The sequence below is a fragment of the Tiliqua scincoides genome, chromosome 2, assembly GCF_035046505.1.
Source record: "Tiliqua scincoides isolate rTilSci1 chromosome 2, rTilSci1.hap2, whole genome shotgun sequence".
NCBI lineage: Eukaryota > Metazoa > Chordata > Lepidosauria > Squamata > Scincidae > Tiliqua > Tiliqua scincoides.
The window spans coordinates 86,701,418-86,728,633 of NC_089822.1; the positions used below are offsets into that span (position 1 = coordinate 86,701,418).

Below are 27,216 nucleotides of genomic sequence, written 5' to 3' on the forward strand. Positions count from 1 at the left end.
CACTAGATGTATTTATTATACTGTAAAAACTTTTTTGCTATCTCAGAAACTCATTTGTGTTGATGTTTTGGTATCACATAAATTGATGAGCAATCCAATGCTATGGGCCCACTGAACTGCCGGAACTTGTGTTTCAGTGGCGCAGCACACTTTATGGCAATTGCAAAATGGAATGTGCCATCAAGCACAGACGGCTGCCGCGGCAAACAGAAGCCCTCTGCGGGAGCCCTGGTGCTGGTAAGATGGAGAAGGGCATGGGCAGAACAAGGCAGGGGTGGGAGGAATAGGGAGGACCAGGTATTGGGATGGTATTGATGGCAAGAAGTGGGAAGGTACAGACAGAAGCAACTCCAAAGATACCCTTTTCTCCTTTGCATCCACTTACTTGGGTGCACTCAGACTTGCGCCAGCAAAATGGCTGGCATAGGTCCACGTAAACCCATCAGAGCAGTGAAGGCTTACCCCTGGCAAGGGAATATGTGTTCTCTTACCTGAAAGAGACCTCCAGGACTCCCCCACCCATAGGATGCAACATGAGTTCTGGTGGCGCAGCTGCATCGGCAGGGTAGTGGTGGATAGGATTGGGCCGTTAGATTACATTTTTCTTGAATAAAAACCAGCTGATAAATCAGCTACAAAAATCTGTTAATTGAAAGCAACAAGACTTATAAATCCCATTTCTTCCTCCCTCCAGCTGGCACCCCTCCTGTTGGTGCTTAATTCAAAATAGCAGGGGCAATAACACAACTCTTTCTCAACCAAGCTGGTCTGAACATTTTTATATAGAAGAGGAAGAAAAAAAAAATACTGGATATGAAATCACATTTTATGTAGATGCATTTACAAATGCTAAAAAGACCCAGATTAATTTTAGTTTATGTCAATTAAGGATTCTACTTTATTCATTTATTGATATCTTGTTCCTAGAGAAAACTATCTCAGGCTGCAATCCTATCCATACTTTCCTGGGAGTAAGTCTCACTGAACATAATGGGACTTACTTCTGTGTAGACATGCATAGGATTGGGCTGAAAATCTCAGTATTTTAGAATTTCGCATCCTAACATAACACAAAGCCCAGTCTTAAACTTACTGGCCATCCTCAGATCCGACTCCGCTGACAGTGACTGCCATAAAGCAGTCAAAGTCAGTCACAAAAGGAGCTCCACCAGCACCCTACTTAGAGCCCAATCCTATGCATGTCTATTCAGAAGTAAGTCCCATTAGAGTTAATGGGGAAAGTGTGGATAGGATTGCAGCCTGAGATAGTTTTGCACCTCCTACCTCCTACCTCCTGAGATAGGCTTGCACCTCCTGACTGTGATGACACATCCCATGGGCAGGACGTCTGGTCTTATGGCGGAGCTGCCATACTGTCTGAAGAGAATCCGTGGTCTAATTTCGGGATGGGAGACGGAATGCCAAGCTGTGACAAGCTGCTGTACCCATTGTGGCAGGACAGAGTCACCGATGAGCCATCACAGTGAGAGAGTGGGGGAGTGTGTGATGGTTGACTGACGAACGAAGAACAAGCTTGAGGACCTGTCTGAGCCTGATTTACGATTGCTTGATGGTATGCAGCCAGAAGAGATACCCACGCTGTGAAGGCAACATCTGGTGACTGAGGGGGTCTGTGAGTTAGAACATATTGCAAGAACCCCATTGAAAAAATGGTGGTTTAGATTAGCCTGCCTATGTAAACCACCTTGAATGCTGTGTAAAGAGAGAACAGCATTATATAAATATGTATTTATGTATGTATGTATGTCTTGCAGCTGAATGACTAAGGTAAGTCATCAAGAGAGGCGGGGGGGGTGTCAGAAAGGCAGATCAGGTAGCAGGAGGCACTGCTGATATTCTAACCCCGTTCCTGGACTAAATCTTGCAGTGTGGGTCAACACTATTTAACTATTGCAGGTCGAAGTAGACCCCTTCATGCCACAGAGCTTACATCTGGGTAAGGGAACAATTGTTCTCTCACCTGGAGGAGACCTCTGCAATCTCCATCACCACCACCGTAGGATGCATTGGTCACCATTTTGATGCCTGCTGCATCGACAGGGGGTGGAATGTATAAGATTAGGCTGACTATATATTTTACCCCAGTGGTGTGATTGCTGCCAAGGCCCTGAACCTCATGACTAACCACATGTGTGCAGTGGTGCCCACGTAGATTAGAAAGCATTCAAGCACTTGAACAACCTCCAGTTTGGGTTAGTTTCACTCACTTGGTTGAATGGACCTGACCCCTGGGCATGCATCTTCTCACAAGCAGCTAACTACATGATGCCAGAACAATAATGGATTGATGAAGTGGTTCTCAAACTGTGAGTCTGTGGCCCACCATTGGATCACGACCCAATTTTTGATAGTTTGCAAAACTGACAAGGTAGATTAGGCTCTGTGCATCAAGGGTGAAACAAACTGCTACCTGGGCAGAGCACTGCTGCCCAGTCACCATTATAGCCAAAGAGGCTTGAGCAGTTGGTAAAGCTGGAAAGTTGTTGTTTTTTTTACATTGGTCTCGATACTAAAAAGTTTGAGAACCACTGGATCAATGAGTCTAAAATCATTGTATAATCATTTGCAATTATACAGTGAACATGGCTGAGTGATTAAGGGCGCAATCCTAACCCCTTATGCCAGTGTTTTCCAGCACTGGCATCGCGGTGCCAATGGGACATGTGCTGCATCCTGCAGTTGGGGGGCACTCACGGAGGCCTCCTCAAAGTCAGGGACTGTTTGTTCCTTACCTCAGAGCTGCATTGCCCTGATGTCGGTGCTGGAAAGCACCGACATAAGGGGTCAGGATTGTGCCCTTAGCCTGTACTCTCAGACCCAGCAGCCGCTGTAAGAGATCTCTTTGCCCCCTCTGTAGAAACGTAGTCCCAGTTCATATGATGCTGTGACAGCAGCCCTCATGGGCATGGGCCCCTCTTCTCCACTGCATATTTCAAAAAGCAAGCAAGCTAACTGTTGCCAAAAGTTCCATCACAAAAAGTCCATTACCACTGGCAGAAATATAAGAACTAGGAGACAGATACACAAAGTTTTTTGCCTCTGAGTTGCACACACAGCATATTTTGAGCTGCTCAGAAAAATCTGGATAAGGGTTGCGCTACTTGCTCATTAATAAAACACACATTCCAACTTTGGGTGCCCTTTATTTTGCCCTTCTGGCGGCTTCTTTTTTTGTTTTCCTCTGTCAAACAAAACATGACCTTTCAAAATTAACGTCTAGCAAAAGCCTCCTCTTAATGAACTGTGCATAATGTCCCATTGTTTTGTAGTATGAGAGAGGTGCAGTTTATTCAGCCAATCCTTTGCCTTTCTTCACAGGTATTTGTTGTGCTGAGCAGTCTTGCAGAAAGGCCTGGCAGAATCAATTAGGGGGTGAAGACTTTGGAAACATCAGGAATAAGAGATGATGGTGCCGAGCTTAATCAGTGCCAAGAGTTTATTACAAAAAGTAGCACCTTTTAGGTGCAGAGACGATGTTTATAGCTTCCCTGTCAGCAGTGACATGTGTTGCCGCTGGGTCTTGGCTGGTTGCGAATGCTTGGAGCTTCAATTGCTGTAATGGTTCTGGCAGGCAGTTGTGAACCTGGGCCCAGTGCCACCCGGGGACATAGAACCACAAAATGCTGCCCCACCCCCAAAATGGCACTTCCGGTTTTTGCAGGAAACCGGAAGTGCCATTTTTCAGCATTTGGAAGCCTCGGAAGGCCTTCTGAGGGCTGGAGAGGCCGTGGGGAGACCTAAAAAATGGACCCCAAAATAGGGTTGTGACACCGCAGCCCAGCGGGGTGACGCTCAGTGCACTTGCCCCTCGACCTCCCCGCCCAGGTAAACCACTGCTGGCAGGATCAAAGCAATGCCTACAAATGTGGCCTTTACTTTTGGGTGGAGGCAAATTCCAAAGAAACTGATACCAACAGTATCTTGAAACAAAATGCTATCAAATCTAGAACAGCAGCAGAGTCAAGGGATGACAAATTGTAGGATGGGGGACAGATGGCAACAGCCGTCACTTGATTGGCTTTTGTCAAGTCCATTTTCATTAAGTCAAGTTCATTTCCATTACTAGCAAAATGGGGTTATAATTGTGATGGGTTGGATGTGTGTGTGGTGGGGAGGGGGTGGTTGTATATTGCAAAAACTCTTTGGAATCCAATTTTAACTTATAATTTTTGTGAATATTATGGTGGGATGTTTTTGTGAATTTTTGTGAATATTATGTCTGGTGGGAGAAGGCAACCCAGGCCAGAGAAGGGAGAGAGGCCTCCATAGGGAGGGGGCTGCGGTCAGCTCTAGAGGGAGGAGGCTGGGACAGAGACTTCCCTGACCCAGGGCCTGCCCAGATCCAGAAGGTGTACCCTGGAGAGCCTTGGTGGGTGAGATGGGCGCTTGACGCCAACTACAGCCCAGGAGAACCTACGGAAAAGGGAGCCAACACCAAGGGACCGTGGGCTCTCCCAAGGCCAACCAGCCTGACCCCAGCCAGCCGGGGCAGGGTCTTCCAGAACACAGGCACAGGGCCGAGGGGCCCGAGCAGGGAGGCCTGGACCACAAGCTCCAAAGAACCCGAAGGACCGGGGCCGGAGCTGCGCCGACGGCAGCGACATCAGTCAGCCTAGATGGAATGGGGTTGTGAAGTAACGAGCCCCCATAAATGTAAAGAGGCTGACTCAAATAAACTGTCTATGTAAAGCTGCCATACCTGTTTCCCGCTCGTTTGTTCATCGCCGACCACCACGCCTAGACCGGGTAAGCCCCTCGTGCTCAGAATCGACCCCAGGGCAGGGGCCTCCACCTGCCATGGACATTACAAGCACTCTGCAGGATCCTATCAGCAAAGCCTCTGGTGTAAGGGCTGAGAGACATTCTCGTCATTGCTACAAGAATATCTTTGAAATGCTTTTGCCAATAGCAATGAATGGTGACTCTGACACCAAATGGTGACATCATTGCCAGTTACTTCTGGGTTGAGAGGCATCCTATCCCTTCTGGGGATAGGATGCAACAAACACCAACAAGAGGCTCAGTGTGGATGGGAGGTCTTTTTCAAGTGGAAAAAAGCATGCCTTGGAGCTCTGCTCCCCCCAGCTGTGCCTCCTACTGCTGTTTTTTTGCATCGTGTTCCTGCTCTCAGTGCTGGGTGGCAGGTGCCCAGAGGTCCTGTGAGTATCACCAGATAGCACCTCAAGTACCACTAGTTGTACCCATACCATTGGTTGAGAAACACTGATATAACCCCATGTTAAGTTCCCTCTTCTTCATCCCACTGGAAATGGGTACATTATGTCTTGCTTAGTACTATGCAAAACAAAGACAATGGCTATACAGCATTAGAGTTACATGCAATGTTGCTATGAACAGAATGAAGTTGAGATCTATCTGAGAGATCCAAGGAAAGCTCAAGCTATTCTGCCCTTGTGAAATTTTGTTTGCGTGTGCCCCCATCCTCATTTTTGGTGGGATTCTGAATGGAGTGGGGAGTAAAGGGGGCTGTAACTGGGAAATTCTAATGGTGGAACCTACTTGATTCTGATCCCAAATCTGCTATCCAAAATTCTCAAAGAGAGTGGCATTTCTTTCCTGTTGGACTGAGTGACCCCTGTTCGTAACCTTAACTGATTAACACAAACTATTGTTGAGATGCTCCAGGATTGGTAAACAGGGTAAATCCTAATGACAGTTTCTAGGGCAGATCTATTACAACGTGTTATTTATTTATTTCTACAGAGTTGCTGTCGCCTGAGGTTTCATCACCCGTTTCCATTGTCACCTTTTCCCAGTTACATGATTAATTTATAATTCAAACCTACTCTTTGAAGAGAGACATGAATTTAAGAATCACTGTGCTTGTCACTAAAGCTGTTCAGGCCTTACATGCACTCATACAGGGAAACAGCACCTGATCGAATTCAATCAATACATTATTTCCCCCGTTTGTTTATTCTTTTGTGCTTGCCATCTAAATGGGAATGATGGGAAATAATTTCCTCTGCTGGAGCATAAAACAAATTAAATATAATGGCATATAAAAAAGCAAGCCATAATCACTCGCTTGAAAAAAAAATACTAATGCATTTTATGGGATATGGAGCCATTAAGGCTGTCACATGTTCAGTCTGTCCCACTTCTCCCAGTGCATCTGTACCATGTTTGCTCTCTGAAGACTCCAGTTTGCAAAAGGTGCCACTGATAATTAAGTAAATTATATGGAGGAAATCCTAAACTCATCTCAAATGGTAATGTGCCTGGTTGCAATTTTACTGCATCTAAAAAATTAGTATTACTGTGTTCTTCTACTATACAATTTCAGTGAATAGCTTTAGTTACTCCTGAGCCTTTCCTGTTCCTTTTTGAAAAAATAAAATAACCAGGGGTTAGTGTTAAAAGAGTTTGTGGGGAGGGGGACCTCTTGGAACACCTGAGTGGAAATTCTATGCTTCTGTACCAGCTTCCAGGTCTAGCCTTACGAACAGGTAAAGAGATGAGGGCTACATCAAGTGACAAATGTACTTGATGTGATGTGGGTCCATTTAGACTTCTGCCTGTGGTTCTATGTCTTAGGCTGCAATCACGTACATACTTCCCTGGGAATAAGTCCTGTTAAATTCAATTGGACATACATCTGTCCCGTTAGGGAGAAGGGCGGGATAAAAATAAAGTTTTATTATTTATTATTATTATCTGAGCAGAGAGGGCTATGCTGTTAGGCAATCTCTGTCAGAATCAAACATGGTGTTTAGATAATCCCTGAATTGGAGGGTTGGCTCTTGGCTTTCTATCCTTGGAGTCAAGCCAACCATAAAAGCTAGGGCAGCTATTTTCAACCTTTTTATGGCACACTGACAAGGCACTAAAATTTTCAGTGGAGCTAAGAGATCTGAGCTAGAAGATCTGCACACCTATGTGTTCTCACCTACACTGTGGAAGACCCAATGGAAATGGAGGTATTCTCATCAACTTCTCTAATAAAGCTACACAATCATTTCATTGTGAGTTACAAAGCAATGCAAAAAAATAGATTTCTCACTTGCAGCTGTGCTGTTCTGGAGGTGAGTGAGGACAGAGTCTCTGACAATCATTAGCATGAGAATTGAGGGCCATAGGAAGCATAGAGGCTGCACCAGCCCCATGTTGAAATGATAGGAGTGGGGCTAATTGAACATACAGCATATGAACATATGAAGCCGACGTACACTGCGAACTACCTTGTTAGGCAATATTGTCTCTTCTGATCTAGAGCAACTCTCCAAGGTCTCATGCAAAGATGCTGTTCTTCACTGGAGCTACCTGGGAATGAAGTGAAGACTTCATACAAATGCATAAGGATTATGACAAACCCTTAAAAAAATGATTTATCACTCAATTAAAAATCCAGAATGAGCCATAACAATGCTTGCATCTGCCACTTTGAAGGGGATGGCATGAAGAAAGAAGAATAAAAGTACGCAGTTCTGAATCGTGGTGATGAAGTGACAAATGGAAAAGTAATCTTGTTACTGGAAATATGAAAAGCGGCTTGATTTAATACTCGGGAGATGATATACTTTAGAGTGACATAACTGCCTGTGATGAGTAGCTGGAATTTCCCCAATTGCTTTATTTCGAAGGGAAAATTTTGATGGGAGAAGAAAATAGAAACATTTAACAATCCAAAAGACATATCATCCTCCTTATAACACGCCGTTATTTAAAGTTTTTTTAAAAAAAAAAAAACATTTGTGTATGATTAAACAAAATTTCAGAGAAACAAACAGGAATTGCTCTATTTTGGGGACTACATTTAGAGTGCGGCAATCATAATAATCTACCTTCAAAGACCCATTAAAAAGACAGTGTGAAACTTGCAGAGAGTTTCAACACTGATTTCACTAATGTCAGTCTGACACCTGGCTGCCTTCCAATGCAGTTGAATCACCCAGATGTTATTTTTTTTCTCTCCTCCCCCCATATTTTTAAACAAATAATAGACTCTGTTTCCTGTGCTGAAAAACCTAAAGAATCACTGAAAAGAAATACAAGATGAGTGAAATTAGCCAGAACTCTAAGTTATACTTTTGCAGTAAGCTTTCTTGTTCCTCTGATATGATTGCTGTTTAAAGAAAAGAAAAGAAAAAAATCAAATGTCACTTTCCCTTATCAAATGGTGTCTACAGCATTTTTAATATACATGTTTATCCCAGAGAAAAGTATCACAGTATGAGATAAATTGGTATGCTTTCTGCCTGCTCAACCATGAATCACTGGCTAATTGTATACAGTTCACTCTCTTTCATCCTTAGTTTTCTATCTATAATGACATGGGTATATTTTTGAAAATGCACTGTGGAGCTCTGGATTGAGATCTCTACTTTGACATGAAGCTCACTAGGAAGCCATGGACAAATCAACACCTTGCCCTGCATGCCCTTATTAGAACTGGGCAGCGTGGGGAATGTTCACATTGAGGCAGGCCAGGAGGCTGTTCACCCAGAATCTGTGGCTATCAGTGGCTTTTTAAGGTCCTTATTGAGGCCTTCCCCTGACCTGCTGCCTAAGATGCTTCAGACAAAACGATCAGGGACTGCCCCTGGAATCTGTAATGTGGAAAGAACCTGCTTTGTCAATGAGGTATGTCTCACTACCCAGGCCTATGGGCCTGCTGAACTCATGTTCATCAGAACTCATGTTCTGATGCTACGTGCTTTATGACCATCACAAAATATAATGCAGCATAGAGTGCAGCCTGGCCACCACCACAAAGGGTGAGCAGCCGTGACCAAGCAATAGCAGCCTCTGTGGAATCCGCAGCACCAGTGGCAAGGAGTGGGTGGAACAGGGTGGGGGGGCAGAATGGGGCAGAGATTGAGAGGAGATAGGGATGTGCTGAGGATGGGAAGAGGGCAGTTTTCAGTGACCACAGCTCTGCTAATATCCTCTCCCCTTTCCCAGCCTTGATATGCACCTACTTGGATCAACTTTTTTTTTTTTTTAGGAGATTGGGCTGTTCGTCTATTTATAACATTTTCTGTAGTGCCAAGAATTGTTTCCAGGATCTGTCATGCACAGCCGCCTTGGGTGCCCTTTGGGAAGAAAGGCGGAATATAAATTGAATAAATAAATAAATATACACTGTAAATGTCAGAAGCAGGTAGAACACACGTCTGCCCCCCAAAATGAGCACTGCTCAAATTCCAACATTTGAATCAAAGTGGGAAGCAATCTCATAAAACCTTCACATGCAATACCAATGCTAGAAGCCACTTACCATCAGATGGTGATTGTATGACAAGGCAGATGCTTGATGATCGTTCATTCAGCATGACTTGCAGTGTGAGATTTGACTGCTGTTTTGATTGGCTGTTGTAAGTCAAATGTGGCTGACTTTGTCTCGTTTGATTTATGGGGGGAAGGGGGGTGGTACCTGGGCAAGGACCCAGTGTCAATCTTAAAAACTTTCTTGGTGCTCATCGCCTTTGAGAATGCTGCTGTGGTATAGCAGCTCTCTTGGTCAAGCTCTCTGTTGTCACCTCAACTTTCCCATTTTATCTGCCTTCGTGATGCCCCACCCTGCCCCATTCCCACCCCACCCTGCCAATAGTAGTCTATGTTAAGCTTTGCAGGATGATTTTTCAGTGTGATTAACCAATTAAACATCACTGCCCGTAGAGCTAAGATGATAAGTACGTTCCAACACATTTAACAGTCTATCTAAACATATGGCAAACAATAATAGGAATATCTTCACATCCTTCCCCTTAGTGACTCTATATCATAAGCTAAAACCTGGGCTTGCTTTTGAGAAACTTCTTAAGCCAAGTTTCCTACTAGTAAGTTCAGAAAAAACTCACATTTAAAATATTTTATATTGTCTATATCTGTTCATTCATCCCACTAACATGAAGGTTCTGATATAAGGTTTTCTTAGCCTTTTGCATTCTCCTGAAATGAAACTTTGCAAATCTGTTAAGGGATTTTTATTACTTTTGTTGCAATAAGTTAGCTGTCTCAGTAGCAACAGACAGCGATTCAACAGATTGCATTTCTTTGTGCGTACACACACACACACACACACACACACACACACACACACACACACACGTATGTGTGTGTTTTGTCAGTGTCGGTTTCAGGTACCAAAGCAAAGGGAAGGATTAAATAGAATTGCTTGCCTGACATTTATAGGTCTGTTTCATTAAAATATATTCTTTGCCCTGCAGGTTCCTATGGCTTATGATTACATGGACTAATCTGATTGTACCGTTTGAAAGCAAGATTGTACCTGAGGACACATGGTCTTCTCACCCTGCAGTCTCAACTGCATTTCCCACCCCACCCCCCAAAACAGTGCCCTGCAAACTTAGAGTCCGCTTACCTAGCTCAAAAGGGTGGAATTAACTGTCATCCCATTTAGCCCTAATATTCCCATTTAGCCCTAATATTAAATGGGTCATCCCATTTAGCCCTAATATTAAATCTTGCTAATAAACAAGCTACATAAGAAGAGCCCAGCTGGATCAGGCCAAAGGCCCATCTAGTCCAGCTTCCTGTATCTCCCAGTGGCCCACCAAATGTTTCAGGGATCACACAAGACAAAACCTGCATCCTGGTGCCCTCCCCTGCATCTGGAACTCTGAGGTAACCTACCTCTAAAAACAGGAGCTTGCACATACCTATCATGACTTGTAACCTGTGATGGACTTTTCCTTACGAAATCTGTCCAATTTCCTCTTAAAGGCATCTAGGCGAGTTGCCATCATGACTTCCTGTGGCAAGGAGTTCCACAGACTAATTACATGCTGGGTAAGAAATATTTTCTTTTGTCTGTCCTAACTCTCCCAACATTCAATTTTGGTGGATGTCTCCTGGCTCTCTAGTAACCTGAAATCTAGTTGCAACAAATATTACCAACATAGGTCTGGACTACTGCTGTGAGTGGTGATGAGGGATAGTGACTGAAAAAACATGGATGGTCGAGAAGGTTAAGCACTGCCTTCCTGATTACCACCTATCCACTGCCATCATCCACCTCCAGGTGCCATCTTGCAGAGAAGCACTGGTCATTGGGGGTACATTACATGTTGGTTCATATGTATGTACAAGTATGGTGTAGTGGTTTGACAGATGGACTTAGACCTGGAAGATCCAGGTGCAAATTCACACTTGACTATGAATCTTCCTAAGTGACTTTGGGCTATCTCTCAGGCTGTCCTACCTCACAGGGTTGTCGTGAGGACAAAAGGAGAGAAGGAACCATGTACACCACCCTGAGCTTCTTGGAGGACAGGTGGCATAAAAATATGAAAAATAAAAATAACATAGTTCTTGTTAAATAATGGGTCTATGTGAATAAAGGAAGGAATAGAGATAACAGCTCAACACATTTATTTCATCTTCAGAACAGACCCTGGCAATGAAAACATAAAGCAAACACCCCTGGCTTTATACCCCTTAGCTCTGCCCAGATTCCTTACGATTGGTGCTGTTGAAACTCTAAACTATACAGGGCCAATCGGTTATGCAGGATTTCGATCCTGCATAATTGGTATACATAACAGTTCTGACCTACATAAATGCTGAACTGCACCAAAATCTAGTATGCCAATTGCTTTTACAAACTGAAGACAAAGAGGGCTAAAGTTCACGATTGCATTTTCATCATTGCGCCTTCCAATTTTTCTACTTCCATCTTTGATTTCATCCCGTCCTCCTCCGCCACAACCGTTCAGTCTGAGCAACTTCCTGTGTGCGTGTTCTTTCCAGAGACTGTCATGAATATATATTGAACAAAGTTTAAAAAAAAAAAATTAGTGCTCTTCTACTGAGCCCTAATTAAGTTTGATTTTAAATCGACATTATACAGCATCCAGCACTCCCATATGGAGAAGAGATGCTTGCAGTGTCACTTGATTACTGTTGCTGTACAATAATAGTCTTCTCCCTCAGCACGCCTTTATACTTCTGCGATTATCCGTTATGTCTTTTGTGCCAATGACATGTGGGGGGACGGCTGCTCCATCTGTCCAGGATGAAAATACAGATGCACTGTGCTTATTTGTATTTACTGCTGTGTTACGATAACCTTACATTAAATATAGTATTTGGGAAAACAAAATGGCCAATGTGTTTGAATATGCAGTTATGATGTGCTAGTGGAATTTTTCAAAAGGCCGAATTGCTCCACTTTCTCTTCCAGAGTATAAATATCTCTGAAGTGTGTGGGCACAGTTAATTTTTTCAGTAGAATACATCGTGCAGTTCTGATTGGACTCTACTATTGTGGGAGAGGGTTTGGCCTGGCTTTTTTTTTCTGGGCATGCCAATATTTTTTCTATGCAGGGTGCTTTTCAGAGAGGGAAGCTTACAAATGTGTGGAACAGCCTGAAGAGTTGCCATCCAGTGCATGAACACAACTTGCTTCTTTTGATAAGAAGGTATAATTTGAAGACATCTGGTGCTCTTTCAGTCCAATCTGACATACCTATGTGGAAATTAAATGAATCCTCTCACATACACTAGGTTTCGGTTCCTAATAAGTGCACTGATGGAACGGTCTCACTCCATTAACAATTGCAGTGCGTGATTCTGTTTAACATGCAGTTCTGCCCAGAGGTTTATGGCGCACGTCGCTGCACCACCCAGCCCAACACACAAGGAGGCACAAAGATGCTTTATGGCACATTTGCGACCCTCCTGGGTCAGCGCAAGGGACTTGTGCCGGCCATGGGTACAATTAGGATTGCACCCTAAGGAAATGTAGAATATATATTGTGAATAGAAGAACATGGAAGGAACCCAGAAAAATATAGGAGCACAAAACACTCTGGCACTTTACCCGCCTAGTAGTAGCAGTATTAGGTACATATTTTACACTTTTGTAGATTATAAGTAACTCAGAAATGTTATTTACGAGCAAGCAGCCTCATACAAGCAGCCTCTGCCTCTTCCTTCCTCTGTTCTCTTTTTTCCTTCACCTCCTGCAGTTGTCAACATTTACAGACTGTAAGCTCCTTGGGCCAGGGACCTATCATGTGATGTTCCTTGGTAAGATATCACGCTCACTGATGATATTATAGTGATGCTAGTAATATAGAAAGCCAGTGTACTGAAGGAACTCTTTGTATGTCTGCAGAATTGCAAGTATAAGAAACCCTGAGTCAGGGCAAAAAAAAAAAATAATAATATTAGCTGTTTCATCACTAACAGCCTAAAAATGTAAGAATTGAACAATGTTGCCTTTGGGTAGCGTGGCTCTTTCTCTGCAATTAGTAACAGGCAATTTGAACTATGATAAAATCCTTCCATGTTCAGAAAAGTTTGAATAGTAGCTTAAATGCAACCTTGCATTTTCAGCCCAGCTTGTTAGAATTCATCTCTTCAAGGGAGTGCTAAAGTCTGCAAACCACACGTCAGGCGTCTTTGTTGAGAGTCAAAAGTAAAAAGGCAACTCTCAATAATGGAAGAATCTCAGATGTCGAAGGAAAAAGAAACTGATCAAGATGAAAGGACATACTATAAAAGTTCTCAAATTAAAAAAAATCTGTATGCTTAAAGAAATACTTTTGGGGATGACTGCAGCATTCACGGTCACAGGAAGACAGCTTTAATATTTACAGAGATCTTAGCTTTGGACCTCAAAAGCAAAGATCAATTACTCAAGTGGGCAAAACAGAAAGTGCCCCCCTTAAAAAAAATTAAGAATGCATTCATAGAATAAAAATAATATCCAAAGTGGAATTTGGGGTGGTAAAAGAGGGAAAGAGGCTGTGTTTCTCGCCAGTATGTTTATCCAAGAACTACTTTTGAGTATTTCATAGACACACCAAATCACATTGTCTATTTCAGTGGTCTTCAATCTTTTTCATGCCATGCTGCCCCCAAAATAAATACTACATATAGTATAAGGCTGAGGACCCACTGTTGATCCTGCTCCCTTCTTGGGACCCAATCTGCTTACCCCCATCGCTGTCCACTCTCTGCCCCCACAGGCCACATTTGGGGAGGCTCTTTTTGAACTCAGTGCAACTATTTTTTCCTCATCAAGATAGTACATCCTCTTACTTTTATATCAGTGCTGGACAGGCTACTGCAGAGTAACGTAGGATGGTGTGCAGCAGACAACAATGTCTAACATTGGAGCAAGGTTCAGCAACAATCCTACGTATGCAAGCAGTGTGTAATTACTTACATGTGAGGAATATTGGCCCTTATGCAACCCTCTGCCCCCCCCCCCCACTGCACCATGCCACCTCAACAGTATGACTTGGCATGATTGGTGGTCATTTTGGTCCCCCTAACTTGCCGTGACCCACAAATGTGGCTTCGCAACTCCATTGGGATCACAATCCCAAGGCTGAAAAACACTGGTCTATTTCATAAACAAACCAACAGCCCAATCCTAACCTGCACTGGAATAGGCAGGCCCTGTGCAATATCCAGCACAGGTTAGGAGCTAAAAGGAGTACAATCTGAGCACAATTCTCCCTCGCCTTCCCCAAACCCCCAGGCTGGCCTCTCCAGGCAGGCACAAACTTACTTTCCCCAGGTGGTGCAGGGCCTGGATTTGACCTCAGTGGGATGGTGCACATCCTCATGCCAGCCCAGCTAACACCTGAGAAGGCACAACAGACTTGTGCTGGCCCAACAACTCCTCTGGATTATGCCCCAAATAACATAGTTTTTCCTAGAGAACTGCAAGTTTAGCAGTACGTTTTTCCCCCCAGTTTTTTTCATGTCCCAATCATGATTACAATCAGCAAGGAAAAAAAGTAGAGATGTTACTCAGTTCCTCACTTGCCAAAATTTGTGAGAGAATACATGTTCTAGAGGTCATGCCAGAAATTAGCTGGAGGTCCCTTTAGCCACCCCTTGGAGGAGGTGAACATCTTTTGGAGGGCACTTCCCTCTATGTTTGGGCTCTCCATCTGTGAGCAGGACCTGCCCAAGATAGAAACAGCATAAGTATTCCTGCATAAATAGTGAAGTGGCATTGAGAGCTCAGATGGGAGAGCATTGGGGGAAAGGTGGCTCTGGGTAATTTGAAACTTCCTCATGTATAATATACAGGGATGAAAAATGTATTTTTTAAGGGAGAGATTGAAATACACAGCAGAGAAGGAGCAAATACCTTCACTGCAGACTTAAATCAGTGTACTGCTGTAATGGCTCTCCTTATCGCAGTGGTTCCCAAACATGGTAGCACCAGGGCCCACTTTTTAAAATGACACTCTGTTAGGATCCACCTTACTTTATGAAACTAAAACAAGTTTCATAAAAGTTCACTTTACCAGCTGCTCAAATCTCTGCTTTTATTCTTTTTTCTTTGGTGGGGTGGGGGAGGGCTAGCTTCTGGAGTGTGTGTTGAGCTCCACTTTCATCAAATCAGGATCATTCTGGAGGCCTTGTATTCCCCTTCATCTTGCCTTCGATAGGAGATGGGGCACATTTGCCCCGGGCCACAGCCTACTGGTGGGTCTCGATCCACCATTTGGGAAACACTGCCTTTTAGGATCCTTGGAATTGTAGTTTCTGGAAGGCTCTGAGAAGTAAATACCGGAGATGACGATTGATTCTTCAAGCCCAATGTTTTCTGACGAAACCGGGGCCAGCAGCATGACTTTGAAACTGGACTAATGGCAGGAGACCTCAGATCCCAGAGAGCTAGAGGAAGGCTACATTTTTAATTGTCAGAACAATCACCCCCACCTCCAAAATCAGGTCAGAAATTTATAAGAAGCAAGATAGATCAGTAGGTGGAACAGGATGGGAGGGGAGGTGGAACAGGGTGGGAAGTGGGTGTTATGGTGGGAGGGCTGGGGATTTGACAAAGGCAAAGGGGGTGGCACCCAGCGCATGCACCTTGCTAGATGTTATCTCCCCCAATAGCACCCAACACGCCTCCTTTATTCGGATTTGTCTGAGGAGACATATTGCCTCCCATTCTGTCCCCTTCCCAAGATGCAGTGCAAGCCCTCTTGGCACACCTGCATCAGTGTGGGGGGTGGTACAGGAGAGACTAGGCTTGGGCTGAAAGCATTGTAAATCCTACGTAGACTGCTGGATCCCCTGAGCCACATTTGGTACTTTGCAATGTCTCCTGGGAAACATGGTGTGCGTACACAGAAAAGCAGAGCTCTCTCTGTACTTTCAAAGACAAGGGAGTTGGATGTCCCTCTGAAAGCATTCTCCATGCTGTGAGAACTGGCACTCAGAGCCCTTTGAAGCTGTACATCCTTCTGCCAAAAGCAGCCAGGTTCCAATTACAATGAGTTTTGCACTATCTCTAAATTGGGCATCAAGAATGTGTCTGATAGTTACCCCAGGTCAGAATGAACCCTCATCTGATATCCGGTAGGAGCTAGAAATAATCTTTCAATTAAGTTACAGTCAAGCACGAATTACTATAGCTTTGATAGCCTTGCAGATTAAAGGTGTGGTAGGTCAAACAAACCTTTTTCCCCTTGTTAGTGAAATGTGAATTGTAGGCACTCAGTATGGTAGAATTTTATCTCCTTCCCCCCTTGCAGGTAGCCCCTAAAGCCTTAAAATAGGGGACAACCCCTCCTAAGGTTGGGAATCACTTCACTTTCCTAACTTCACCTTTCCTTTGTGAAAAATCATTTTGGAGAACCAGGACTCTGCTACAGGTGGGAACCCTGGAGTAAGATTTTGGAGAATTTACCAGCAATGTGCTGCAGACCGGCCACTGGAGGGATTCTGCTTGTAGTGGTGGGCAAATTGGAATAGCGGCAGGAGGGGAAGATCATGCTGGCAGCGGCCACTGTATCCTGAGCCTCCAACCTGGGCCTGACATGCCCCCTGGTGAGTCAGATAAATGCCAGCTAGAGAGCTGGTGTAGTTCTGACAAGTCCCATAGCGGACGAGGCAGCGGCCAGGGAGGCAAGTAAAGTTTTTATTTTCTTACCTTATCTGGCCAGTCTGGTACACAGGATACAGTGGCCTCTGTACTGGCAGCCATGGAGCCTGCATGCCGTCATGGTATTGGATTGAACCATTCTTAAAATATTTATATTTCCAAAAATAAAATAATGTAATATTTGAATAGAATGATTTAATAAATAATTAAAATAATTATGCTCATTAAAATATAGTTTTATATTATTGCTTTTAGTTATTATATTAATCTCAATAATTTAGTAGTTTGGAACTGAATAGGCTCTGACTGACTTCCTATCCCCTTTTATTCTTATGGCGACAGTTTATGGCATCACAACCAAAGGCTACAGGACCCCTACACATGCATGTTTGGGGCATGTGTAAATGTGCTATGCATGTGTCTCCAGAGCATGTGTGCTAAAGATAGGTGGAAAATGTGCCACTAGTCCTGCATTATTGAATACACATGGTCTAGCATTGCGTTAGCATGTATGTAACGCCCCAAAGAAATGGTACTAATCACATATCTCTGTTCCTTTTTGTCACACTCCATGTGTCTTCAAAGCATGTGTGTTAACAGTATCCTATGGGAGAAAAAGACATAAAAAGCTGAGTCACAGCTAGACTCTAGTTTCTTTTGCTCTTTTCTTCTTTGCTCATCAGTCCAACTTCTTGCCATTGTGATCGTTCATTTGACCCACTAGGGCTGCATTAAGCCAGTTCCATTCCAGCTGCTACCCAAGGGCCAGTGTGATACAAGAAAATCCCCCCATTTTGTTTTATGCTACTTTGATATCAAGAAACATTTCACAGGCCTTCATATATGGATGCTGTTCTCCCAAGGAACACTATTCTCCCAAGGAACTCTGGCCTACAGGCCTTATTTCCACTTTGGTCAAGCCTCAGAATCTTGGTTATGTTCTTTCCCTCTCTCCTTGACAGTCACACTTCCTGAAGGAAAGAGCGAATCTGGCTGAATGCAATTTTCATTGTATCTACAATTTGTGTGTGCTCTCCTGAATGCAATTCCAGGAACTTCTGTATTTTGTACCAAAACACTGCATTATACCTGCATTTTACATTAACTTCTGAAAACCTCAGTTTTAGTTGCTAGACATCCTCTGGCACTAGAGTGCTAATCTGTATTTTAACTGACACTGCTAGTCCTGTTTACCCGCATCAATTTTCCAGCACTGACACAGCTGTGCCAGTGGGGAATGTGATGCATCCTGCAGTTGGGTGGCAGTCATGGAGGCCTCTTCAAGGTAAGGGAATGTTTGTTACCTTACCTCAGGGTTGCATTGCCCTTACCTCAGTGTTGGAAACTTGGTTTGGATTGCACCCTAAGAGGAATTCTCTTTATTTATACCCAAGTTAGCCATTTACACATTAAAAGCAAACACCCCTTTACAGCCGCGGACCTCCGCAGCCCTGCGCCCGGGACAAAGCTCCGCGAAGGCGCCCCCTCAGGCTATCACTGCCCCCCGTGCAGAATTCCACCCCCCCTACTCACAGGAGGAAAACGGAGCCTCGCACAACCTCCTCCCACACCGGGGAAACCTCTGTGAGCTTCCCCAGTGCTATAAACTGTGCTTCCGGCAAACCGGAAGCACAGTTTCCACCCCCGTCGGGAGCCTCAGAGAGGCTTCCGCAGGGTCCTAGTGGCCAGCGCCTGGGGCATTTGCCCCAGGGAGGTCTATGGCAGGCACGCAACTGCCCCATTACTCATTTATCGCCAAACGTTTTGCTTACATGTAAGCAACTTTTCAATATCCTTAAATACTGTTTTGACTAGTAAATGGCCACTCCCTGATGGGAGTGTCCCTGAATGTCCACACACTGCTCACAGAAGCTGCTGCACATCGGCAACTGGACAAGTAGCTATATTTTGTGCTTTGAACTCTTTCACTTCTCTCACCTCCCCCCCCCCTCCATTTTCCCTCCTCTCTCCCCATCTTTAGCTAGCAACTGGAGCTGGCAGAGCAGGGACCCCTGAAATCCTTCCCTACAATCTCCCTTATTCTGATTTCTTCAGATGCACCAAATACAGTTCACACACAACCACCGTGAAAGCTAGGTACACTGTATTCAATTATTAGGACAGAGAAATGTATCCCTATTATTTCTGCATGTGCATTGTTTTTACTTTTGTTCTTTTGTAATAAAACAATAACCATCTATGGGAAGATTTCTCTCAGTCTTCTCTTTAAGTGAAAAGAATTTCTGCAAAACGCTGGTCTTGTATCCAGTCAAGATCCCAGTTCCAATAGGGCAGTGTAATAATTCCCCTAAACAAAAACAGCCCTTTTGGTAACAAGTGTGCCAGTCCAACACCCAAGACTGGCAAGCCAGTTGATGCCCTTTTCCTTTTCAACCTTCTTCCTTCCCCCATCTTTTCAGTCTCCATGCTTGAGCCACTATGCTCCTTTTCTCTTCTTTTTAAAATATAATTTTATTTATAAACATTTCCTCATCTTTGTAGGTACCAATCACTGATGTTTAGGACCTAACCATACAAATGGCTAAGAAACACTGAATTACTTTTTGATCTTTGATTCCCTTTCTCTGCTTTTGTAACATTAGTGTACAGTGATAGTCTGCTTGCTGCATCTTCATCCTCCCTTCTCTCCTTTCCCTTTGGGCCAATACTATTCAAACTGGGGCGTTGCGACACTCCAGCTTGAGGGCCCTGGTCTCTGCCCCCTTAAGGGGCGGGGGCAGCCTAGAGGCGAGGGGAAGGCAGCGGCACAATTCCCAGGATCGCGCCGCTCAGGGGGCTGCAGGGGCTTGAGTGCACTTACCCAAGCCTCCTGCAGCCTCCCCAGGGTGTGGGGAGCCCGGCGCGACTTCTGGCAGGGCTCCCCGAGCAGGGAAAGTGGATGCGGAGTGATCGCGCCCCGCCCCGTGATCGATCTGCATCCCCTTTCCCTGCTGTGGGGAGCCCTGCCTTCCCCCCACCCCTGCTGCCTCCTCCTCCTGCCTCTGCAAAGACTTACTGGCTCTCAAGCTCTCTCCCAGAGAGTTTGAGAACCACTGCTCTGGGCCATTGAGCTGTGCCACTAGTCACTGCACAGTGTCCCAGGATAACAAAGGACTTTTCCCTGTGCACACATGATAATAAAAACACACCTAGTAATGGTCTGTAGCAGTGCCTGGAGGAGACAGTAATGGTCTAGATCTGGATCGCAGTGGGGCAATCGCGCTCTACTTCTGCTTTTGCAGAGGCAGAGCAGATCTCTCCACTCTCCCTTTCCCTGACCTGGGGCGCCCTGCAGGTGCTCACGCAGGGATGGCTGCTGCAGGGACTGGTGAGTGCATCCCAGTCCCTGCAGCCCTCTGAGCGACGCGATCCTGGGGATCGCATCACTGCCTTCCCCATGCCCCTGCTGCCTCCCCCCCACCCCCGCAAAGACTTACTGCGGGTATCAAACTCCCGGAGAGTTTGAAAACTGCAGCCTTACAGGATAACCCCTGTCTTCTCCTCACCAAGTGAAAGATTTAAGCAGCTTCTTTAGCATCCAGGAGTGCAGGGCCAAACATTCTCCTTGAAGAATTTTTAGCCTCTGATTTGAGGTGGTGGGCCTAATTCAGTGGTGATTTTAATGGAAGAAACTCTTGAGAATATTTCACAGCCTGCTTGTCATTGATTGACGGTGGGTAGTTCCCCTTTTCTACTTTGATTGTTTTGCCACCTCTTTGTTGAGTGCAGCGGCAGAATTAGTACTCAAGTGAGGGGGGACTTCATTCAGACCTCTAGATGGCCTTAGACAAGCCACATCTCCTTCAGCTTAAGCTTCCAGCTGAATAATATTTACCCTACATGGTTGTGAGAAGGATTATAACAAGCTAATACATGTGAAGCACCTTGTCTACTCTGAAAGCGTTATGCAAATACCAAGTACTATGATATGTCGCCCACCACCTATGTCTTGTGAATTACACTACATTATGATGTCATGTCATTCAAAAGGTGGTGGTGGCTCTATTGGGGGAAAATAGTGGCCACTAGAGACTTCCCCTCATCACAATAGTTTTGCCCCCCTCTCCTCATTTTAGCTGCCTGAAAATGGGGTTCAGAAAATGTGGGGGGCATTTTGGAACAGCTTCCATTTCTACAGGAACCAAAATTCACCACCCCTTACATAAGGTTTTAATGAGTTTCGTCCTCATTCCTTTGAGTACCAGAGAACAAAAATTCCCCCAAAGGAACCTACATTAAGAGCCCAATCCTATTGCAATGTTAAATGTATAACTCTCATGCAACCCTTCCCCAACCCATATCTTACACATGCGTAAGACGGGCACCATTCCCTCCCCACATTCTGGCAACAGTCAAACTCTGTGCGCACTGATAGTGCAGGAGGAGGAATAAAAGAAGCGTGTCACTCCAAACAGCCTTTGATCCCCTTTCTTGGAATATTTGGTAAGAATTCTCTTTGCTGCATTATTCAAGCCCAAATCCTAACCAACTGTCCCTCACTGACAGAGCTGTGCCAATCCTGCAGTTGGACGGCAGTCACGGAGGTCCCCTCAAGGGAATACTTGTTTCCTTACCACGGAGCTGCATTGCCCTTACCTTGCTGCTGGAAAGTTAGTTAGGCTTGTGCCCTTATTTTATCTATTTTTTTTAATTTTTTTTTTCTTTTCACATTTTTATACTACTCTTCCCAAGGAGCTCAGGGCAGTGCACATTATTCCTTCTCTCCTGTTGTCCTCACAACAACCCTGTGAAGTAGATGAGGCAGAGAAATAGTAACTGGCCTAAGGTCATCCAGGAAGCTTCATGGCTAATCAGGGATGTGAACCTGCATCTTCCAGGTCTAAGTCCAACTCCCAAACCTCTATCATTCTGCAGGGGGGGCAGCTTTGGGAAGATGAGGAAGTAGTAGGGACATCTTTGGCTTGTCCTCCTCCTTACAGTGAGGCCAACAGGGTGGCAGGCTAACAATTCCATTTATGCCATAGGCACCTACACTAGGCCTCATCCTTTGGTGAATCCCACCCATGCAGCGGGCTCATGTCAGGGCAAGACTACCTGGTCACCTTGCAGTGCCAAGTAACATACTTTTGATTTCACTCTGAAATTATCCTTCTTTTTTGCCTACTCTCCACTGCAGTACTGTAATATTGTGCTATAAACATTGCACACCTGGCAGGTTCAGCACAGCAGGAAAGGAAAAAAGTTAGAAGTGAGGAAAGATGAGTTAATTGAGTCGGCAGAAGGGTGAAAAAAGGCTTACTGCACAATCTTAGGCATGTCTCAGAAGTAAGCCCCCTTGAGTTCAATGGGATTTACTCTCAGGTAAGTGTGTATAGAATTGTAGCCTTATAGAAGTAACCCTTTGCAGTGTATCTGCTCAAGGGAATACAGCAGTAGTTCCCAAACTTACCAGGGTCACGGTACCCCCTGCTCAGCTGGGTGCCACCATTATGGATCTCATGAAATCTTACAAGATGGCGGCATCCAAATCTCATGAGGTTTTGCAAGAACCAAGATGATCTGGAAGAGGTAGGAGGGGCCGCCCAGGACATAAATCACAGGGGTCAACAGATTGAAAAGAAATTGAGCACTCCCTCTCCTCCCACCCTCCTGGCCCAGAGACTCAGTATGTGCCAGTTCTTCTAGGTGACCAGGTCCGAACCTGTAGTGACCCACATAACTCACCTTAGTGACTATTCCAGGTACAAGTTAGTGGGCCAGTGGCAGCATGCCAAAGACAGAACTCCTTGCTTGACATCAGGCATGCTGATCTCGTTCAACCTGTGCTGGGAATGCACACCATTTCCCTTGCCACTGCAAGCGCTTGTTGATAGTCTGAAGAAGCCCTGAGTGTGTTTATTCCCTGGTATTTGCAAGACACCCACACAGTAAAGGATGTTTAAGCAAGGGCTGGTGCTCTTTACCTTTCACTTCTGATACGCGGAACCAGTGTTGCAGAAACACTTCATAAAATTACACACCAAGGGACTAAAGTAGGGAACAAAGAAGCTCTGCTTTTAATGCTGTGTAAATTGTTATAGAACAGAGCTCTTGCTCTGGGTTTTTTTTGCCCCTTACAGTCAGAATTGCCACCTTTTCGGAGTGGTTCTGTTCTGGTGTCCTAACATAGCCTGACACACAGAACTTTGCAGATAAAGCTTTTCCTGGCATAAAGATAGGAGGATGAAGAAGTGCCACTGGCAAAAGGGTCACAATCCTATAAAGGCGGGCTCTTCAAATGGCTTCTCTCAGAATAACGACTCATAGAACATTTGGGCTCCGAGTCTGTTTTGCAAGCAACAGGACAATTTTTTTTGACTCTCTGTTCATCTTTATTGCATGGTGCATGTCTGTAGCACCCACAGCAGAATTAGTAACATTTTGTAATTAAAGTCCTCTGCGATGCTGTTGAATGCAACTGTCGAAAATATGTGTGCCCTTTTCCTCAGCTAAGACTGCAAAAGGACTTTACAAACAAAATCAATCAATGGGGAAATAATTGTAATAGAAACTGTTTTATTAGGCAATGATGCCATGCTGGTGTCTTCTCCTCTATCTCCTCACGGGGCAACAGGTGGTTCTATGACCTCTGGGAAAGGGAGTGTCCCAGTTCAAGCTTTAAAAAAACTGGCAGGTGGAGGTGGCAATGGCAATCCATTGCCTTGCTCACTTTTTTGTCTCCTCCCCTTCTTCCTCTTCCTCCTCCCCACAGGGCAGTTGGTGGCTCCATAGCCTCTGTTGAGGGAAGGCGCACAGTTCAAGCTTTCAAGGGCACCAGCAAGTGGTGGAGGCCATGCCGGCGCTTTGCTTTGCTGTGTCTTGGAAGTAAAGCCATTTCTCATACTGTTGCTAGCTGCTAATCCAAAGGTTCAAAAAGCACTTCTGAAGACGTCATCCAGTACTGAACGTCTCAGCTGAAGTGCTAGCAGTGCAATAGGAATCATTGCACCTATTATCACTGAATGAGGAAGGGAGGCAGCCCCTGGCCACATCTATTTGAATCTCTACCTCCACTTTTTGACCCAAAAGGATCCCCCAGAACATTTATGTGCAATAAAAATTAGAACTAAATTGGAGCTACTTCTATTCCTGCCAGACCATAGAACAGACATACATCACTTAACAACCTTCCGCTTAATGCCAGACCATATATACGAAGGTGGTCAAAGCACAGCAAAGAGGCTCTTAATGCAAAGAAGAGGCAATCTATCTCCAGTAGCCAGTTAGTGCCTGGCAGGGAGTGCCTGTTTACACAACAAAGGCACTAATTGGGCTAAATGTTCACTTTACAACCTAATAATGGGGATCAGAGAACATATCTCCATCATTAAGTGACGTACACCTATATTGCTTTGGAATGCTACCCCCACTCTTGTACTGGGGATGTTCTTGCCCTTCCCCATCATCACGTGAAGCAAAAGCTACCAATCATGCACCCTCTTGGGTGGGATGTATCATGTGACCTGTTTACATTACAGTCTAAACCGATGTGCAGAAGAGACACCAGCAACAGCCACTGGAAGATGCTATACTGAGGTGAAAAAGATCAGCTCCCCCCCCCTCCCCACTAAACAGGGCCTCTGAGAGGAATTTTCTCAGGGGGTACAAATTTTCTTTTGGGCCCCTTCCCAAAGGGTTGGGAAAGGGTGAAACAGAGCAGGGAAGGGTGACGAGAGGCGTGGGCAGAGCAGGGATGGGGAGTTAGCAAAACAGAACTGGGGAGGGTGGCAACTGGGGGAAGTGGTCTTTGCAACCCAGGTCCACTGGGCATCCTCTACCCACAACTGCACGCCCAGCCTCTCATGCAGTCAGTGAGTTCAGGCAAGATAAGAAAATATTAGATCCCAGGAAATTTCTGGGCCCCCTCCTTTGGCTCCTGGGCCCTCTTTTGGATCCTGGACCCAGGTGCAAATTACTCCCTTTACCCCCCTCTCAGGGGCATTGCCGCTAAATATGAGGACACCACTTTGAAAGGTGCATCTTTGCCCACGCTATAGTATATAGGGTTACTGCCACAATATATTATAGTGTGATATAATATCACACTAGCCCTTCCATCAAAGTGCTCAAAGTTATGCATAAAACATCCATTTTTATCTTCACAACAACCCCATCAACCCACCTCATTTACTGCATGCATAACTTCAGAAGAGATCTACCATAAACACAGGACTCCCCAGACCGCATCCAACTCTCTGACCTTTGCACCATGCTACTAAATACACATGAAATATGGACCTGCGTACATGAAAGTGCCTGCCTTTCCCCACATATTTCTGCCATTGTGCTGAGATTTTCATCAGAGGCCCTTCTCCAGGTGTTGTACCTTCTAACATTAGGTTGGTGAACCTTTTCAGCAGTGAAGCCCTGATGATAGAATATTCTCCCTGAGGAGGCTTACCAGACATCTATCTTTATGTTTTTCTTATGGTAGGCAAAGACCTTTTTTATTTTCCCAGGCCTTTTAAAGCATTGAATTGGTTTACTCCATGTCCTGATGTTGATGGGTCTTATTGTTGCAACTGTAGGGTTTGGGGGGGGGGGGGGGGGAGAGGGAAATGTGGGTCTTTAAATTGCTACATTCTTGTTATATATGTTTGTGGCTACAGCCTTAGGAGTATGTATGTATGTATGTATGTATTTTTACTGAAGAAGCAAGATCAAAATTATATAGAAAATATATGTGCTGACCTCAAATTCTCTTTAGAGTTTGTAGACCTAATTCATAGCAGGGCAGATGTAAATATCATTAACTGGCACAACTTGCTGAAACTGGAGGCTCTCCTTGTGCTTCTTTCTTTGGTAATAAATAGATTAGCACAGAGTAATGCGAAAGCAGCAGGAACCACAGCAGTAGCTTGCTAGAGGCTGCTACCTAATTTGCACCTGTTCAGTGATATTTCTTTTCAGAATATAGCACCAACTAATGCTGTCGACGGAGAACTGGATTAGTCACTAAGTTTTTGAGGTTGATTTGGGGGCGTTCTGGAAAAAGGGAGTTTTAATAAGTGAATACCGCAGCTGCCTTCACCAGTCAAAAAATCAGATGTGAAGCTTCAATGGGGAGGCCTCTAACAGAAGAATGTGCAGTTCCCAATTTCACACAGGTGATTGAATATGCCAAGCCTCCTTTTCATGTTGTTTAAATTGTACTTTCAGTTGACTTTACAGATGGCCACCCATTCTTCCAGCGTGCCAATCATTTGTCTTGTGCCACTACCTAATTTAGGTGGTACCAAGCAATGGTTGACTCATTGCATCACAATTGGTGTTTGAAAACTGTGTGATTTATTTGACTTCAATGGTTGCAACCTTCAGTCTTGAAAGACTATGGTATAAGCCAGGGGTGCCCAAACCCCGGCCCTGGGACCACATGCGGCCCTCAAGGCCTCTCAGTGCGGCCCTCAGGGATACCCCAATGAGACTCTACGGAGATTTGTTGGAGCCCGCACTGGCCCGACGCAACTGCTCTCAGCGTGAGGGCGACTGTTTGATCTCTCACATGAGCTGTGGGATGAGGGCTTCCTCCACTGCTTGCTGTTTCATGTCTGTGATGCAGTAACAGCAGAAAAGGAAAGGCCAGCCTTGCTTTGTGCAAGGCCTTTCATATACCTTGAGCTATTGCAAGACCTTCTTCATTCATTCATACAAGTTCATCTTTAATATATTCATTTATGTATACTTATGTAAATATATTCAAATTTTAAATGTAAATTGATTCTTTTTTCCCCGGCCCCTGACACAGTGTCAGAGAGATGATATGGCCCTCTTGCCAAAAACTTTGGATACCCCTGGATAAGCCTACAGCACCTGGTATTCCCAGGCGGTCTCCCATCCAAGTACTAACCAGGCCTAACCTTGCTTAGCTTCCGAGATCAGATGAGATCAGGCATGTGCAGGATAACAGTTGCTGCCAATTTATATTCAAAGTTATCCCATTGTGTTTCGTAAGACTTGGGCTGTAATCCTACCTTAGGCAGCATTCCTAACCAATTTACCAGCACTGACATAAAGGCAATGCAACTCTGAAGTAAGGGAACAAACATTGCATTACCTTGAGGAGGCCTCCATGATTGCCCCCCAAATGTAGGATGCACCACATGTCCCACTGGCACAGCAAGTGCTGGGAAGTTGGTTAGGATTGCGCCCTTACTCACCTAAAACAAACACCTCTAGCTGTCACACTTATCAGTTCAGGTTCTCAAGTGATAACAATTACAACATGATCACATGTTAAGTTTCGGTTGGTGACTACCCTTGTTACAGGTTTACTGCATTCTCAAAATGACCCCAATAATCTTATTGGGTTTCTTAAGGGCTGTTCACACATTATGAATTACCCACTG

At 44.7% G+C, this 27,216-nt stretch overlaps 2 pseudogenes; both read right to left on the reverse strand.

The window, feature by feature from the left end:
- The window catches only part of LOC136638566 (zinc finger protein 721-like), a 1,054,179-nt pseudogene that overhangs the window by 919,912 nt on the left and 107,051 nt on the right, over positions 1-27,216 (reverse strand).
- LOC136643445 (5S ribosomal RNA) lies at positions 26,669-26,785 on the reverse strand (annotated as a pseudogene).